The sequence below is a fragment of the Procambarus clarkii genome, chromosome 50 (assembly GCF_040958095.1).
Source record: "Procambarus clarkii isolate CNS0578487 chromosome 50, FALCON_Pclarkii_2.0, whole genome shotgun sequence".
Classification (NCBI taxonomy): domain Eukaryota; kingdom Metazoa; phylum Arthropoda; class Malacostraca; order Decapoda; family Cambaridae; genus Procambarus; species Procambarus clarkii.
The window spans coordinates 9,887,174-9,905,223 of record NC_091199.1 but is presented as its reverse complement, the minus strand read 5'-3'; the positions used below and the strand labels follow the sequence as shown (position 1 = coordinate 9,905,223).

Here is an 18,050-nt window from a genome sequence, read left to right as displayed (position 1 = left end):
AAAACTTGGGTTGACCCGATTGACAGACTGGTTATATTCCAACAGGGTCTGAGACATTTGCACTGGCGGGCGGCGTTCTTGCCAACTATATGGCTGTTAAGTTGAAAATTGTAACTGTTAAGAGCATTCTATTGTGGTTTTAATATTGAACAATTATACATATACGAAACAGACAAATCTGGTGTCCGAAATAGTAAAAATATTAGTGTGCGATGTGATCAATGTAAGGGGGGATATTGGGTGTGCCTCGTATCCCCTACAACAACAAGAAGTTCGAGAGCGATGAGGCCGCCACCTACTAGCTTCAGGATGTCGTCGAATCTAAATCAACAATATACTACCGCCGCTACTTTCTCGAAAACGTAAGTACCTGCCGCTTTACTTCTCTCACCCTGCCTAGCCTGGCCTGGCCTGACCTGGCCTAGCCAGACCTGACCTGACCTGACCTGGCCTAGCCTTACCTAGCCTAGTCTGACCTGGCCTAGTCTGACCTGACCTGGCCTAGCCTTACCCAACACTAATCACCACACGTGACAGCCCAAACGAATCGCAAATAAGTACACGTAACAAGTCATATGCCCGGACACTCTTTCACCTTGGGGACTGAGTGGTAACTATTGTATAGAAGAGCCGGCTCCCTGAGAGTGGTAAGAGGGCGTGATAAGAGGCTAACGTGTGGTCTTGAAGGAAGTCGATAAAGCAGACAATTTTCAAAAGGAAGGGCACCATAACGAGCAGACAGGAATGGACAGACAGTCGGTTATCCCATAATGTGTAATACGCCCCGCACAGCATGGGTGGAGTGGGGGGGGGGGGTTGTAGCAGGGCACAGTATGGTGATGGTGCGGGTGAAGTACACACCTACTGAATTCCTGCCATCAATAATTGTTTTCATAACCATTAGAACAATGGCATCCCTCCAGCCACCATCCTTCCACTGACCCCCTCCTCTGGTCCTCCACCTCAGACAATAACCCCCCACACCCCCTCTCCCTTCCAGACATCAGCATGTCAAAATCAGTACCATAATGTGTTTAAACTATTTAAACTAAGTCATTGTGTATCTTAATTCATTTGAAAGTGTACATGTGCATTCGTTCATATACTCGCCTAATTGTGCTTGCTGGGGTTGAGCTCTGGCTCTTTAGTTCCACCTCTCAACCGTCAATCAACAGGTGTACAGGTTTCTGAGCCTATTGGGCTCTATCATATCTACACTTGAACCTGTGTATGGAGTCAGCCTCCACCACATCACTTACTAATGCATTCCATTAGATATAATCATATATGATTACACATAATCATAATCATTCCATTCACATAATCATATATGTGTACGTCAACGTATACATACATGCGTATATATACCTCATATTAAAATACTGATAAACGAATGACCATGAACAAATTAATTTATAATTGTAGCATTATATATAATTTTAATAGACTAATTACGTGTTTATACATTTGAATGGTCCAGACAGGTGGCCAGCCTTGGACATATACACTTCTGGTAGGCACAATGACCTCATGTTAGACCCTTGATAGATTATGTGAGAGAGAGAGCTGGGGCAGGGAGGTGCGTGCCCCAGGGAGATAATCCATGCCCATGCCCCGCCTCGAGGTCAGTTCTCGAGTCATACCAAGAATAACAATCGAGCAAGTTGTCCTGACCAGGATGTGGCATATTAGGGAGGGCTGAGGAATAGGAAGCCTGTCTGATAGGGCTCTTGGCAAGCAGCTCTCCCTCAGTCTACCTATCTATATGGAAGAAATGTATCTAGGCCCTCCTCCCCCCTGCCTATTCTCTCTCCCCCACCTTTCTTCCTTCATTTCCTCCCTCCTTCCCTCCCCCTCACTGGTGAGAGAGTAGGAGTGTGAGAGTGGTTAGAGAACTCTTAGTTCTCACGCTCGTGAAATTGTCTGCGACCCTGGAGGAGTAGAGTGGAGGGGGGGTGAAAGTAGGTGACGATGGAGGAGTAGAGGGGAGCATTATATGCAGTGAATGTAGGTGTCTATGGAAGAGTACATAATAGAGGAGGGTGAAAGGAAGGTGATGATGGAGGAGGAGAAGGGAGGGGGTGTGAAGGTAGGTGATGATGGAGGAGTAGAGGGGAGGAGGGGGGCAAAGGTAGGTGTCTATGGAAGAGTACATCATAGAGGGGGGTGAAGGTAGGTGGCGATGGAGTAGAGCAAAAGGGGTGGGGGTTGAAAGTAATCCTGAGTTTAATTTTTTAGTTATATATAGTAACACCTCGGCTTACGAATGAATATTTATGAACTTTTCGGGTTACGAGCCTAATTTCTTTGAAAAATTTGAATCGGGTTACAAACTTTGCCTCGGGAAAGGAGTTTGTTGATATACGTATGGGCTGACCTAGCGCGTGGTGGCATGGTGATCGCGCCTCAGTTTACCAGTGTCTCCTGCCTAGTAACTATCGCGCCTGAATTCTTTGTAAAGCATTACATTTGTTTTGGGATTTTTGGCTATTTGAACATAAAATTTGTTATGATATATCTTGCCATGAGTCCCAAGAAAGCCAGTGGTAAGGTTCAAGCCAAGAAAACACATGTGAGAATGACCATAGAGGAAAAACAAGAGAGCATTCATAAACATCAAAATGGTGCACAGGTTGTTGTACTAGCTAGGCAGTACAACAAATCTATGTCAACAATATGCACTATACTTGCTAAGAAAAAGGACATTATGAGCATTAAAGTGGCAAAAGGCATATCAAAAATCCCGAAACAAAGAACACAAACACTTGAGGATGTTAAAAAGTTTTTATTAATTTGGATATACAACAAGGAGTTAGCAGGTGATAGCATTTCCGAGGCCATCATTTGTGAGAAACCAAGGCATTTGCATGAAGACCTTTTAAAGAAAACCCCTGGAATGAGGGGGGGGGGGGGAAAGATGAATCAAGTTTGAAAATGTGAAAAGTTTGTGTGACAATAGAGCCTCGTGGAAAACTTTTGCTGTGGTCATTACCTGGTGGAATGCACCCAGGATGGAGTATTAGGGCTATACATCTTTTAAATCATAAAAGTAATAAACATTTCCCATCAACCTTACAAACAATATTAACCTATTTTCATGTATTTCCCCCATGTGCATTTTAACAAAGTTGCTAAATTGCCTTTATCATTCTGTAAAATTTCAATTACAGTACTGTATGTATAATTTTGTTAGTATAAATGGACTGAATATTCTGAAATTGCTATTAATTTTACAATTTCAGATTCAAAGGTGGTCTGGACACCCAATTTGGTCAGACAGGTGAAGAGAGCATTTAGGATAGTTCGAAGAGATGAAGATGGTCGCAATTGTGTTCAAAGAGGCAAACGCCCCCCTTTGCTCCTGACATTATGTTCAACCATTGACCTCTGCACACCTAACACAAGGTAGGTTGAAAACTCCTCCTTTATGTCATTGGTACATTAGCCAGAAACTCAGGGCTCATGTAGGAATATCCCTAAAAAAAAAAAAAAAGTGGCCCCAACAATGCATCCTCCAAGTCTGGAGGATGAGCAGGAGCATTGTCGAGAAGCAGGACCTTGAGTGTCAAACTTTTCTCTTGCAGATATTTTTTGATGGCAGGGCAAACCACTCCACATCACAGTTTTTCTGCACGTTACTGTATATATTTTTTAAAACTCTTGGCTTTTCGGAATGATACACGAGCAAGGGTTTAATTTTCAAATCGCCACACAGCACAAGAGCTAGCCTATCCTGACACAAGTTAGCCCAAGTTAGCTTGTGTCCGGGCAGTGACGTCTCCTCTTGGGTAATGTATGTCCTCTTCGGCAATTTTTTCCAGAATAGCTATGTCTCCTCACAATTAAACACTTGTTGTGGAATGTATCCATCAATACAGCACAGTGTATCTACAAAATTTTAATTTTTTACTTATATATAGTGTCACCTCGGCTTACGAATGAATATTTATGAACTTTTCGGGTTACGAGCCTAATTTGTTCAAAAAATTTGAATCGGGTTACAAACTTTGCCTCGGGAAATGAGTTTGTTGATATGCGTATGGGCTGACCTAGTGCGTGGTGGCATGGTGATCGCACCTCAGTTTACCAGTGTCTCCTGCCTAGTAACTATCGCGCCTGAATTCTTTATAAAGCATTACATTTGTTTTGGGATTTTTGGCTATTTGAACATAAAATTTGTTATTATATATCTTGCCATGAGTCCCAAGAAAGCCAGTGGTAAGGTTCAAGCCAAGAAAACACATGTGAGAATGACCATAGAGGAAAAACAAGAGAGCATTCATAAACGTCAAAACGGTGCACAGGTTGTTGAACTAGCTAGGCAGTACAACAAATCTATGTCAACAATATGCACTATACTTGCTAAGAAAAAGGACATTATGAGCATTAAAGTGGCAAAAGGCATATCAACAATCCCGAAACAAAGAACACAAACACTTGAGGATGTTAAAAAGTTTTTATTAATTTGGATACACAACAAAGAGTTAGCAGGTGATAGCATTTCAGAGGCCATCATTTGCGAGAAACCAAGGCATTTGCATGAAGACCTTTTAAAGAAAACCCCTGGAACGAGGGGGAAAAAGATGAATCAAGTTTGAAAATGTGAAAAGTTTGTGTGACAATAGAGCCTCGTGGAAAACTTTTGCTGTGGTCATTACCTGGTGGAATGCACCCAGGATGGAGTATTAGGGCTATACATCTTTTAAATCATAAAAGTAATAAACATTTCCCATCAACCTTACAAACCATATTAACCTATTTTCATGTATTTCCCCCATGTGCATTTTAACAAAGTTACTAAATTGCCTTTATCATTCTGTAAAATTTCAATTACAGTATACTGTATATAATTTTGTTAGTATAAATGGACTGAATATTCTGAAATCACTATTAATTTTACAATTTCAGATTCAAAGGTGGTCTGGACACCCAATTTGGTCAGACAGGTGAAGAGAGCATTTAGGATAGTTCGAAGAGATGAAGATGGTCACAATTGTGTTTGAAGAGGCAAACTTCCCCCTTTGCTCCTGACATTATGTTCAGCCTATTGACCCCTGCACACCTAACACAAGGTAGGTTGAAAACTCCTCCTTCATGTCATTGGTTCATTAGCCAGAAACTTAGGGCCCATGCAGGAATATCCCTAAAAAAAAAAAAGTGGCCCCAACAATGCATCCTCCAAGTCTGGAGGATGAGTAGGAGCATTGTCGAGAAGCAGGCCCTTTAGTGTCAAACTTTTCTCTTGCAGATATTTTTTGATGGCAGGGCAAACCACTCTACATCACAGTTTTTCTGCACGTTATATATTTTTTAAAACTCTTGGATTTTCGGAATGATTCACGAGCAAGGGTTTAATTTTCAAATCGCCACACAGCACAAGAGTTAGCCTATCCTGACACAAGTTAGCCCAAGTTAGCTTGTGTCCGGGCAGTGACGTCTCCTCTTGGGTAATGTATGTCCTCTTCGGCAATTTTTTCCAGAATAGCCATGTCTCCTCACAATTAAACACTTGTTGTGGAATATATCCATCAATACAGTATCTACAAAATCTTTAAAATCACGAACAAATTTTTCAGCCCCTACTTTGTCTGAGCTGGCACCCTCACCATGCCTCACAACACTATGAATACCACATCTTTTTTCAAAATTTCTCAAACCATCCCCTACTCACCTTAAACTCTTTCGTATCTGCAAAACTTGTTCTAGGGGTTTTCTTTATAAGATCTTGCATGAAGATTTCATTGTTGACCAAACCACACACTGGAAATTGAATAGACGACGACATTTCGATCCGTCCTGGACCATTATAAAGTCGATTGTGATGAGATGAGGGAAGCAAGAGCATTAAGTAGGCAAGAGAGAGAGGTGAGGAGATGGCAAGTATGTACATATGTACATGAATAAAACATGTACATACTTATACATAACGTGTGTAAATAGTGTAATAAACACAATAACAGTATTTTGGGAGGAGGAATGTTGGCGAGTAATGTGTTGGAGGAGGGAGGGAGGACTGGCAGGGTGTGGCAGCTCACTCATGTTTTTTGGGCTCACCATACCAACATAGTGGATCGTTATGGTGAATACATACGTAGATGGGTATATACAATGTGTGTATATAGTGTAATAACAGCAAAAGCACTGTTTGATTGTAGAATATGTCGCATATATGAGGCCCATAATTTTGAGCATAGCGATGTTCTATACTTTGAATTATATAAATTCCACAAATTACACACTTTTAAATAATATTACAGCAAAAAAAAGGAATAAATGAATGAGAAACTTCAAAATAATTGCGCAACATTTTATTCGCAGCAGCTGCCGTCGCACGGGGTGGCGGGGCCGACAGACCCCCATCGCTCCAACGCTCAGCGCCCATAATTTGCTCGACTTCCCAGCTCCATCGCAGCTAAAGTAAGTCACATACAATATTTTTTGTTTAGTTTCCCCGTGATCAGACTCTGCATTTTAACAATATAAGAAGAGAAAAGAAATTTTTGGAAAGAATTTATTTCTTGTGCACCAGGGTGTTATTTGGAGACAGAGCAGTTCAGTGGTTAACTACTAAATTTTTTTTTCTCCCACACACGCACCCCCCTAGGAAGCAGCCTGTAACAGCTAACTCCCAGATACCTATTTACTGTTAGGTAACAGGGGTCATCCCCTTTTGTACAAAGAATCTGCTAAAGCTTTTAGGGCTAATCTTTGACACTCGTTTGTCTTTGTCACCCCATATTTTTTACGTCCGAGTTGAATGCTCTAAGGCCCTTAACTAACTTTAGGTCATGTCCCATACTTCTTGGGGAGCTAATCGACACTGCTCCTCTCGTTCTGTCTAAACTCGATTATGGCCCTGTTTACTCGTCTGCTTCTCCTTCTACCCTTCACCATCTGGACACACTGCATCATACTGGGTTACGGCTCAGCTCTGGTACCTTTCCTTCGACACCTACCCTAAGCCTGTATGTTGAAACTGGCGTCCTGTTTCTACAAGATCGCCATGATCGCTACTGTCTTCTCCACCTTGCACGGTCCTTACAGCACCCTCACTCTTGCTTATGTCATGCCTTGACCTTTACCCATCCTGTGGTTCCTGTTCCCCTTCACCACCTATCTCTTTCTGTACGGTTGTCTCTCTTACAAAATGCTCTTTCAGTTTGTGTTACCAGTATTTCCCCTCGTGTCATTCCGTCTTTGCCCCTATGGAGGGGTCCCCGTTCTTAAATTCTGTAAGCCTTGACCCACATGACTAAAACTTTTACCCCTCCTACAGTTCTAAATCACCTTTTCCTTGAACACTTTTCTTCACACTTCCACTCTATTTCCGTCTTCACCAATGGGTCTTAAGTCTGCAGACGGTGTAGGCTACTCTGTTGTTTTTCCTGACTGCACCTTTGTGTCTCCTGCCTCCGGAGACTAGCATCTTCATGGCAGAACTTTATGCTATTCTCTATGCTCTTCATCAACTCTTTTCTCGCTGTCAATCCTCCTCTGTGTTTGTAGTTGACACTTGCAGTGCCCTCATGGCTCTAGAATCCTTTAATCCAGTCCATCCTTTGGTAGTTGAAATTCAACATTGGCTGTTTCTTATCTCCAGTAGATTTAAGACAGTGGAATTTCGCTGGATTCCCACCCATATTGGTGTGTTCTTAAATGAGCGTGCGGACACTGCCGCTAAGGAAGCTATCCGCACCTGTCCCATCTCCCGTAAAGGTATTCCTTATTATGACTTTTACCCAGTTATTCATTTCCCCATTCTTGCCCGTTGTCAGGGTTGTTGGTCTTCTGTTACTGGTAACAAACTGCGTGCTCTTAAGAGTAGTGTGTTCCCGTGGCCTTCCTCCTACCACCGTAACCGGTGGTGGGAAACGGTTCTGGCGAGGTTGTATATTGGTCATACACGTTTAACTCACGGGCACTTAATGGAGCGCTGCCCTGCTTCTTATTGTCCAAACCGTTGTCTCTACATGTCCTGACTTCCAGGACTTACGTGTCTTGCTTCCCGACCATCCCTCACTGTCAATTGTCCCTCGATAAAATTCTCGGTAAATTCAATACCTTTGATATTGTTCGCCGTATGCGTTTTTGTTCTTGTATTGGCGACGTTAGTGATATTTAGCGCACTATGATTATCCCACACATTTGATGGTTTGATAATTACTGTACTGTACAGTACTTTGGTTTGGAATGTATCAAATAAAGTTGTTTCATGTATTCAAATGTGTGAGAAAATCCACTGGGGCTGTGAGATGAAGCGAACCTGTAACAAAGGCATTGCCAGTTGCATACTCTACCACCACTGATGGTAAAAGTCTTACAACTGGATATCTTGTGTGACGGGTTATGGTATCACAGCTATACTGAACCAAGATGGTATGGCTCTACCTCACATAAATGAAAGAAATGCTGCTATTGGCCTTGCAGTGTGTAAGTTGCAGGTGGAAACAAATGAAAATTATCAAATAAATAATTAAACAATTTACTGAAATAGTAATGAACAAAAATAACACATGACAATACTTGACTATCATGTAATGCAAAGGTGAACAAGTTAGTATGACCTTAAATGCAAAAAATAAACTATAAGCAATGAATAAAAGTATGAAGATATACTGGTGTTCTGAAGACAGCTACCATACCACCATGGCATCAGTCACACGACGTTGGCTGGAAGCGGACGACGGGTTAGAGACACGAAGGTGATCCTAGAGCACTAAGGGAGAGATTGCCTCTCCAGGGAGGCAGCGCTCTTTATATAGTCCGGCGGTGATGACTCATCCGGTGTCAACACGAGGTGGACATCTGGTCAACTAGCAAACTGCTCGTTGTGGCTGGCGGTGCCTTTGTGTTGAGCTGTACCACTGTCAGTTGAAGGCGGCTAACTGCTTGTTTGTGGGGACAAACTGCCAGTTAGCAGTGGCGCCCGGCTTGCCTCTGAGTAGTACCAGGCCGTGCCAGGCCCTGGGGGGTATGGAGAGGTGGCAGGACTGATGACTCTTCTGGGCTGGTGTAGATGTATACTTCCAGTGCAGAGGCATTGAAGGTGAAGGGAAAAGGCAGTTCCACTGCTATGCAGGGGATTCACGCGACACTTGTGAAGCCACAGAAAGTCTGGAGGCCCTACTGAAGCCAGTCCAAGTATTAAATAAAACCCCTGAAGTACGCCGGTGAAGGGTAAAGTGAAGGGTGAAGCAAGACCATATGCCCCAACTTCAGGCACACACAGAAAATCACGTTTTGGTCCCGCCTCTCAACTGTGTATTTGAAGTTGGGGCGTATGGTGTTGAACTGCTTCAGCCTTCACCCGAGTGCTTGTAGGTCTTACGTAAGACGTTGACTCAAGGAGTGACCTCAAAACTTGCTGTGATTTATGGGGAAATCCGGTTGTAAGACTTTTACAAAGTCAGTAATATACTGTGGTAATATGCAGCTGCCAGTGCCTTGGGCAAGGGTTTACGTCGCCTCACAGCTCCAGTGGATTTTCTGCTTGGTGTATATCAGGTTGTGAATTTGTGTGTGTACCGTATTGTTATGATCGCCGTCTGATAAGTCCTTTCTGGCCTCAAGAGTCATTGTTACCCACCTAGAAAGATTGCAGATGGCCAAAGCAGTTATTTAAGTTAAGAAGGGACAAGTCTTAAACAGAATTTTGCATAATATTTGACTGTAAAGGGGTAAATTGAGGTAGATTGAAAAACAAAATGGTGAACCGGGCAGGCGGTACTCACAATTAGGCGAGTACACTCGGGAACTTTTAAAGTGCAACCAAACATGCTTTAGGCTCTCACAACAAGAGGTGAGTGGTGGTGGCTCAGGTGCTCAGCCAATCAGAGCACCTAAGGAGGGAGGGCAGGAGTGAGAGGGGGGTGGTATGTGGAAGTTTGGTGACAGTTGTGTGTAGTTTGTTCATCTTCATTGTAAGTTTCATGGCTTGGTGTGCATTTCCCTAGTAAATTTAATTAGGGAAAAATTCAGGTGTTTGATTTTTTAAATCAACTTTTTAAATGTTGAGTTGTTAAAGCCTCAAAGTGCATGGAGTTGGTTTGGGAGTATGGCATCCTCATGCTGTTGCGTGCTCGCGTGAGGTAGCAAAGGTGATGTAAAGTTGTGGGGTGTACATGCTTGGGACGTCCTCTCTCGGGATGGCTGGTGTTAGACCTGCGTGTTTGTCGGTTGTTGAAAAGCCGTCATCCTTTGCTGTTGTGGTATTGATTTTACATTGTTCATCTTGTAATTAATACTGTAGTGCGATATCTAGGGCTACCATTTGTAGGTTTAAAATGTCTAATACAAACAGTTGTCCAATGAGTTTTAATAGGAAATATCATCCACCAAGCACCATTGTACAATTACAGTATATTAATTGATAGTATATGGATTGTGCAGAACTGCTTAGAATGATCTTTAACACTTGGCTATATTGGTCATGTCAAATACCTGCACGGTGAATGCTCAAAGACCCTTTCTTTATTCAGTGTTGTCACATACCTCATGGGGGTATGGATAGGCAAACACTCATTCGGTTAAACTTGCCTTGTAGTACTTTCAGAGCTCAGTAATTTGGAATCTGGTTAGCACTTTCCAAATAAATTGACCTTTAAAGTGAATTCCTATTTAGGTTTAAAACATTATACCGAATGAGAAACTCGGATTATATAGCCGAACACCAGAAATGTTGTTATTCAATTTGGTTGCCTAAAGCACATTCAAGGACTACACATTACATGGCATTCCAGGATTCCTCTATACCTTGCCTTATGCTGTAAACATTGCCACAACCCTGTGTTTTATTGATTTAAATGGCCACAGGGAGGCATACAACACTGCAAATTATGATGTCATTAGTTATCCACTGTGCTGACAAGTGGGCTGACTGATGTTCGTTGACACCTGTATCGTGCTTCAATTTAATCGCCAGGAGATCACCCTCTCACTAGACTCGTCTGTAGGAAGTACAGTACAGTATAGTATCTCAAATTACCTTGGATCATAAATAGCATAAGACTTGGGGGTAGGAGAGGGTTGCAGTGTTTGTCATGGCTCTCAGTTGTTCCTGGTATTAGGCAATTTAGTTCTGGAATCATTTTTGTTGGCCAATGTTAAACTTTTTCGAAACTAGATGTTTTTCTGAAAGGGAAGGGGGGGGAACCTCTATGCTTGGATACAGTTATCTAAGTGAATACTTAGACTTATACAGTAGAATAACTACCTTCTTTTCCTTAGTCAAAAAGGTTGCTTGTTTATTTCTAGGGACTTGTATTTTCTTGTATTTTTAACTGCAGCAACTTTCAGTGAATGATAGATTCTTACTGAAAGGACCTTTACTTCATTGTTGTTGCTTTATGGTCATCTCATTGTGTACAGGGATTCCGCGAAGCTTTTGGGGTTAGTCTTTGACACTCGTTTGTCTTGGTCAGCCCATATCTGTTGCCTCCGAGTTGAATGCTCTAAGGCCCTTAACCTCCTTAAGGTTTTGTCCCATACTTCTTGGGGAGCGGATAGGCGCGCGCTCCTCTATTTGCACTCCTCTCTCGTCCTGTCTAAACTCGATTATGGCTGCCCTGCATACTCTTCTGCTTCTCCTTCTACTCTTCGCCGTCTTGATGCTTTGCACCATACTGGGTTGCGTCTCGGCTCTGGTGGCTTTCGTTCGACTCCCGCCCTTAGTTTGTATGTTGACACTGGCTTTCTCTCTCTTCAGGACTGCCGTGATCGCTACCGTCTTCGCTATCTTGCGCGGTCCTTCCAACACCCTTCCTCTCGCCTCTGTCGTGCATTGACTTTTCCTCCTCCTGTGGTGCCTGTTCCTCTTCATTGTCTCCCACTTTCTGTCCAGTTATCTCGCTTACAGGATTCTCTTTCTGTTCATATTTCTAATGTTTCTCCTCGTATTGTTCCTTCATTACCTCCGTGGAGAGTCCCCCTTCCCAAGTTTTGTACGTCCTTGACTTGTATTACTAAAGCCTTTGCCCCTCCAACAATTCTGAAAAGCCTCTTCCTTGAGCACTTTTCTTCGCACTCCCACTCTATTTCCATCTTCCCTGATGGGTCTAAGTCTGCGGATGGTGTGGGCTACTCTGTTGTTTTTCCTGACCGTACTTACATGTGTCGCCTCCCTTCGGAGGCTAGCGTCTTTACGGCAGAACTTTATGCCATTCTCTATGCTCTTTGTCTCTTGCTTTCTCATTCTCATTCCTCCTTTGTGGTTGTAGTTGATTCTCGTAGTGCCCTCATGGCTCTAGGGTCCTTTAATCCTGTCCATCCGGTGGTCATTGAGATTCAACATTGGCTGTTTTTTTATTTTTAGTAAATTTAAATCAGTAGAGTTTTGCTGGGTTCCCAGCCATATTGGTGTTTCAATGAGCGTGTGGATGCTGCCGCTAAGGAAGCTATCCGTTCTTGTCCCATCTCCCGTAAAGTTATTCCTTATTCCGACTTTTATCCTGTTATTCATTCTTCCCCGTTGGCAGGGTTGTTGGTCCTCTGTGGTTGGTAACAAGCTGCGTACTCTCAAACTTAGTGTGTCCCCGTGGCCTTCCTCCTACCACCGTAACCGGCGGTGGGACACTGCTTTGGCACGGCTGTGGGTTGGTCATACCCAATTAACCCACAGTCACTTAATGGAGCGCCGCCCTGCTCCTTATTGTCCGAATTGCGTTGTCCCTCTTACAGTTGTGCATATCCTTGTTGATTGTCCTGACTTCCAGGACGAGCGTGTGTCTTGCTTTCCGACCGTTCCTCGCAGTCACTTGTCCCTCGATAGAATTCTAGGTGAATCGGATACTTTTGATATCGTTCGCCTTATGCGTTTTTGTTCTCGTATTGGCATTCTTGGTGATATTTAGCGCCCTCTGATTATTTCGCCTTTGATGGTGCTACATGGCCTTCCCGGTTTGGTGCCTTCCTTTGGTAATTACCTTACCTTCATTGTTGTTTCATTTTAATGTGGTAGTTGTGATATGGATTGTTCTGGCTTACGTGCGAGGTCTTGGATTTTTTTATGTTTTATATTAAGAAATTGCCAGTCTTGTTACTATTTGTAGAGTTAGAGATCTGCATTAAGGCCTCAATATTATATTCTTTATTTTTGTTTATAACATGTTATCAGCAATTTTTGTGGTTGGTAATATTTAGATTAATGTCAGTGATGTATATGACAAGGGTTAAGACCCCTTGTGGTATGACAGCATTTTTCCCCAGTCATTTCTTTAACAAATGAAAGGATCCTCGTAACCATTCTTTTGTCCTTTCCACCATGTACCTGTTTGTTGCTTCTTGGTCTTTCATTTGGTACTTTGGCTATTAAAACAATGGCCTTTGGTAATGTTGCAATTACCATTTTTTTTTTAAATGAGCAGGTTCATTAGGCAGGGTTTGTTTTTAGCATACAAAGTTTTACAAAAAAAAAAAAAATCCATTCCTTCAGGACCTTGCAGATGTTAGGTCAAACTAATTGACGGTAATCTGTTTTGCCCTTTCAAACAATGATAATTTTAATCTAGGTAAAATATTTCAGAATATCTGAAGAGTTTGGCAGACAAATCATTTAAAAGAGCTTTTATTAAATTTAAGTTTGTGAAAACCATGTTATAGATGCTTCAGTGTCACTTTTCTAATGTGTTTAAATTAACTAAAGATCATTGTTAAATTTACATCATAATTTGTACAAAGCTTAGGTGTTGCATGGCTTTAAATTTACTTTCAAATATGAAAACTAAAATATTGACCAAAGTGTCTTCCACTTTAATATTTCAGACTAATTTGCAATTTGTTAGTTTATGTAAATTGAATAGGTAGTCCACTTTTACATCTTTTCAATGCATTTTGCATGCACCAAGTTACAAATAGGTGTAAATTTTACCAAGTATTTTCAAAGTAAAATAAAATTCAGATGTTTAAACATTGCATCAATAGTAGTAAACAATTTCCAGCATAATTTCAGGATAAGGTATATAAAGTAGTTTCATTAAAATTGTTTTATTTAATAAGTTTCACATATAGTATTTATAATACATCTAATATTTATTACTGTTTCAGGTTGTGGGACAGATGCTCCTAGATGAACAGAAGATCCAAAAGGTCAAGACACCTCCAGAGACAATCACCTGTAAAAGAAAAATAAACATTAAACAGGGACACTACTTTTATTATCACCAATGCCTAATAATAAGCCCAAAAAATCCTAACATCCTATCTTTTAAGATAGGCTCAGCAAGGCCTATCCCTTCCTCTGGTTTTATTGCAGAGCTTGTTCCCTGCATGGGTGTATTACATCCACCACTTTAGTGCCATCAACACTGTACATATGCTTTACTGAAAGCAGTGTACAATGCATGCCAGGCACTAAAGTTGTAGATGCATCCACCCATTCAGCAAACAAGCCCTGTGAGATTTAACAATGTAACCATTGTTAAGGGTCCCTAAACCTATGCAAATCTAGTCCATCTATTAGATGGGTAGTAGAGCAAAGCTCTGAAAAAGCCAAGCCAGGGAAATCTGCAGGACTGCATGGTCCCCTTTTATGAAATGGGGTAGGATCAGTACAAACTGCATCATCCCCTGTGGGTTGTAACAGTAGGACATGGTTACACGCCTATAAATGGACTAGATAAGAGAATTAAGATTAGGTCATTGATATAGCTAAAACATCAAATTCAAACTCACCCACTTTTGTAGACTTCCTTTTGCAGAGTAAAGGAGCCTCACTCCAAGCCAGTCCATGCATCATAATCACTTTCACCTGAAAAATATTTCAACAAATTAATTTCAGATTTAAAGCCAATCTTTCTTTACTTTTCAAATTAGCATTCAGTAGTTTACAAATTCAAATGGAACAAATTTCTTTAAGGAATTTACCTTTCCTACATATTCTAGTAGCAGTAGTAAAGATCTAATTTAGCAATATAAATATATACAGCATCAATTTGCCAAGTTTCAGTAAATGTCATAACTATCCACAACTGCACTTCAATGGCAATTTACATTTATCTTTAGCCAATGCTATATTGTTTAAGTTATTACTATTTTTTTACTTTTATGCAAATCTATTCAGATTAACCTTTACTACAACTCAACTCACTATGTAAGAGGGAGATTCTGAATAGCAAGTGCCAATAGGCACTGCCACTGGCTTATGGCAAAAGATTCTGTAGCAATAGAACTATAAGCCCCCCTTTCCTCCCAACTGTTCAGTGTCAAAAGGGAGGGGGGGGTGTCCATTGACTGTACCACTTACATTTTAGTGTGGGCTTCATCCACTATTCTGATGTTAGCTGGAACATTTGTGCCAGCTGCTGGTTTGAAAGGGAGGCATACCATGTGCCAATTCAGGAAGCTTTCCACGTTCCTCACTGCACGTCAGCTCAGGACCTCACTACCATGTTGCGAGGCAGTTGAAGACTAACCAATCAACATCCCAGGCTGGAGAGCAGTGCCAGCTCTGGGAGAATTTACCACCTGCAAAAAATTTAATACTCTTAACAATCTACACCATCTATCTCATCTTTACCTAGCCCCCAAACCTTACATTTGTCAGTATTAAACTGCATCTGGTAGTCTTAAGCATTTCAAAACTATATAGGGCATCGGTATTTTTTATTTGCCAATTCTGCAACCATTGCAGTCTAAACCATAATCTTGCGAATAACCGAGGTCCAAGGAGAGCTTTTAGGCACTACTTACAACACTTCTCCCAACTTAACCCCATTTATACTAATTTCCTTTGGTATAGCCATGACCTAATCAACTTCAGTCAGCATTCCCAATGATCCGAGCCCCTATCAATTTTGCGCCACTATCAAAATCTCTGCTGAAGTCAAGGTACACAAAATCACAAACCTTATCACCATTTCCTCAACTATGCAACCTAATCCATGAACATTTATTAATAAAACTATGCGATTCTTGTATCTAGTCGTGTTTCTCAAAAAGAGTAGAGAAATGGCACTTGCAATGTTAGATTCTAGTAACTTTCCTCACAATAGACTAAGCTAATTGGTCACTAACTTAAGCGTTAAAGTTAACTCAAACTTTTCCTTTAAAACTTGCTATATTAGGAACTTTCCACGACCGGCCTTTACCCGACATAATTAAATAGGGTAAAAACGGTATATTAAAATGCAGTAAAACTACGGTAAATTCAATGATAAACTTGCATTCTTTAAGCATGGGCTGCATAGCAAGTGAACTAAACTAAATGTTAAGCACCCTGGCAAACCACTTCGTTCTATTCAATTTCTTTATTTAATCACTTTGTCCGGCTATAATTTTTAAGATTAGATTAAAGGAACACCCTCCCTGGTAACGGCTGAACTAGTTAACCAAATACAAATATTTAGGTAAAATACTTTCATAAAACCCGTCTACTTCCCCCACCAGTAGACTTGTTCAGCTAAAGGCATAATGTAATGTTCCACTTTTGGAAATAAAGACTTAAAAAAACACTACCCCCTTTTTTTTTTTTTTTTTTTTTTTTTTTTTTTGAGATATATACAAGAGTTATTACATTCTTGTACAGCCACTAGTACGCGTAGCGTTTCGGGCAAGTCCTTAATCCTATGGTCCCTGGAATACGATCCCCTGCCGCGAAGAATCGTTTTTTCATCCAAGTACACATTTTACTGTTGCGTTAAACAGAGGCTACAGTTAAGGAATTGCGCCCAGTAAATCCTCCCCGGCCAGGATACGAACCCATGACATAGCGCTCGCGGAACGCCAGGCGAGTGTCTTACCACTACGCCACGGAGACTGCTAACCCATCTGTGTAGTTACCGGTTACCTGACATTCTACGCTTAAAATAACCCATCTATTCCCCATAATTGTTCGATATAACTTGCCTCTCACCCGCTGGTCGAGTACGCAGCAGTATATATCCTCCTCCATCACTCACCGCGTGGATACTATTTCACTCTGGCCGCAAATTGCCTCAAATCACCTACGTTGTCCATAAACATATATAGAAGAGCAACTGACCGCAACACCCGTATAGCGATCATCACATAACGTGGGAACATTAGTAGTACTGCTGTCAAAACATAGATGGCGCCAGGACAAACGGTAATTCCTATGGACTCGCCTAGTTATGCGTAGGGAATTGAGCTTCAGCTGTTTGGTCCCGCCCCTCAGCTGTATTCACCTAGTTGTACTCACCTAATTTGTGCTTGCAGGGGTTGAGCTTTGGTTCTTTGGTCCCGACTCTCAACCGTCAATCAACAGGTGTACAGGTTCCTGAGCCTATTGGGCTCTATCGCATCTACATTTGAAATTGTGTATGGAGTCAGCCTCCACCACATCACTGCTTAATACATTCCATTTGTTAACTACTCTGACACTGAACAAATTCTTTCTAATATCTCTGTGGCTCATTTGGGTACTAAGTTCCCCTTGTTCGTGTTCCACCCGCGTTAAAGAGCTGTCTGAGAGAGTTGCTCTGTCGATCAGTCTGTGCGGGGTCGGAGCTCGGCGATTATTAAAACACATGAATCTTCATTAGAACTTTATATATATCTATGGTAAAGTATTTAAAATGAAGCTTATATTTCTATCTTTCTCAACACATATAAAAACATTTGCGTTTATTAACGAATTTACGTGAAATAAGCATTGTTCTGAGAGAGAGTTACTCCGTTGCTCGATCTGTGCGGGATCGGAGCTTGCCGATTAGAAAAATACACGTATCTTCGCTTTAAATACAAATATGCCCATGGTAAGGCATTTAAAATGAAGATTATGTTTCTATCTTTCTTGAGACGTATAAAAATATTACGTTTATTAACGATTCTGCGTGAAATAAGCATTGTTCTGAGATGAATATTGCGGATTTCCGGCTCTACGACCGATGAAAAATGCAACTTTTATACAACTACAAATATCTTTAGTTTTACTTTAAATTTTGTCCTGAAAGAGTTTTCATATATAGATCCAGTTTCTGCCGTTCTTCTGACATAAAAAGACCTTTGGTTTAATAAGTTATTAAGATGTTTTCAACAATATTACTAGGGCGTTCACCGATTCTAACATGGGCGACCCTTTTGGAAACGCAACACAT

At 41.3% G+C, this 18,050-nt stretch overlaps 1 long non-coding RNA gene across 1 annotated transcript; it reads left to right on the top strand.

The window, feature by feature from the left end:
- Positions 1–9: 9 nt before the first annotated feature.
- On the top strand, positions 10–14,139 carry LOC138351606 (uncharacterized). Its single transcript, XR_011222528.1, has 5 exons — positions 10–362; positions 3,243–3,405; positions 4,909–5,072; positions 6,319–6,417; positions 14,041–14,139. It is a non-coding gene; the product is annotated as an uncharacterized lncRNA (long non-coding RNA).
- Positions 14,140–18,050: the final 3,911 nt, after the last annotated feature.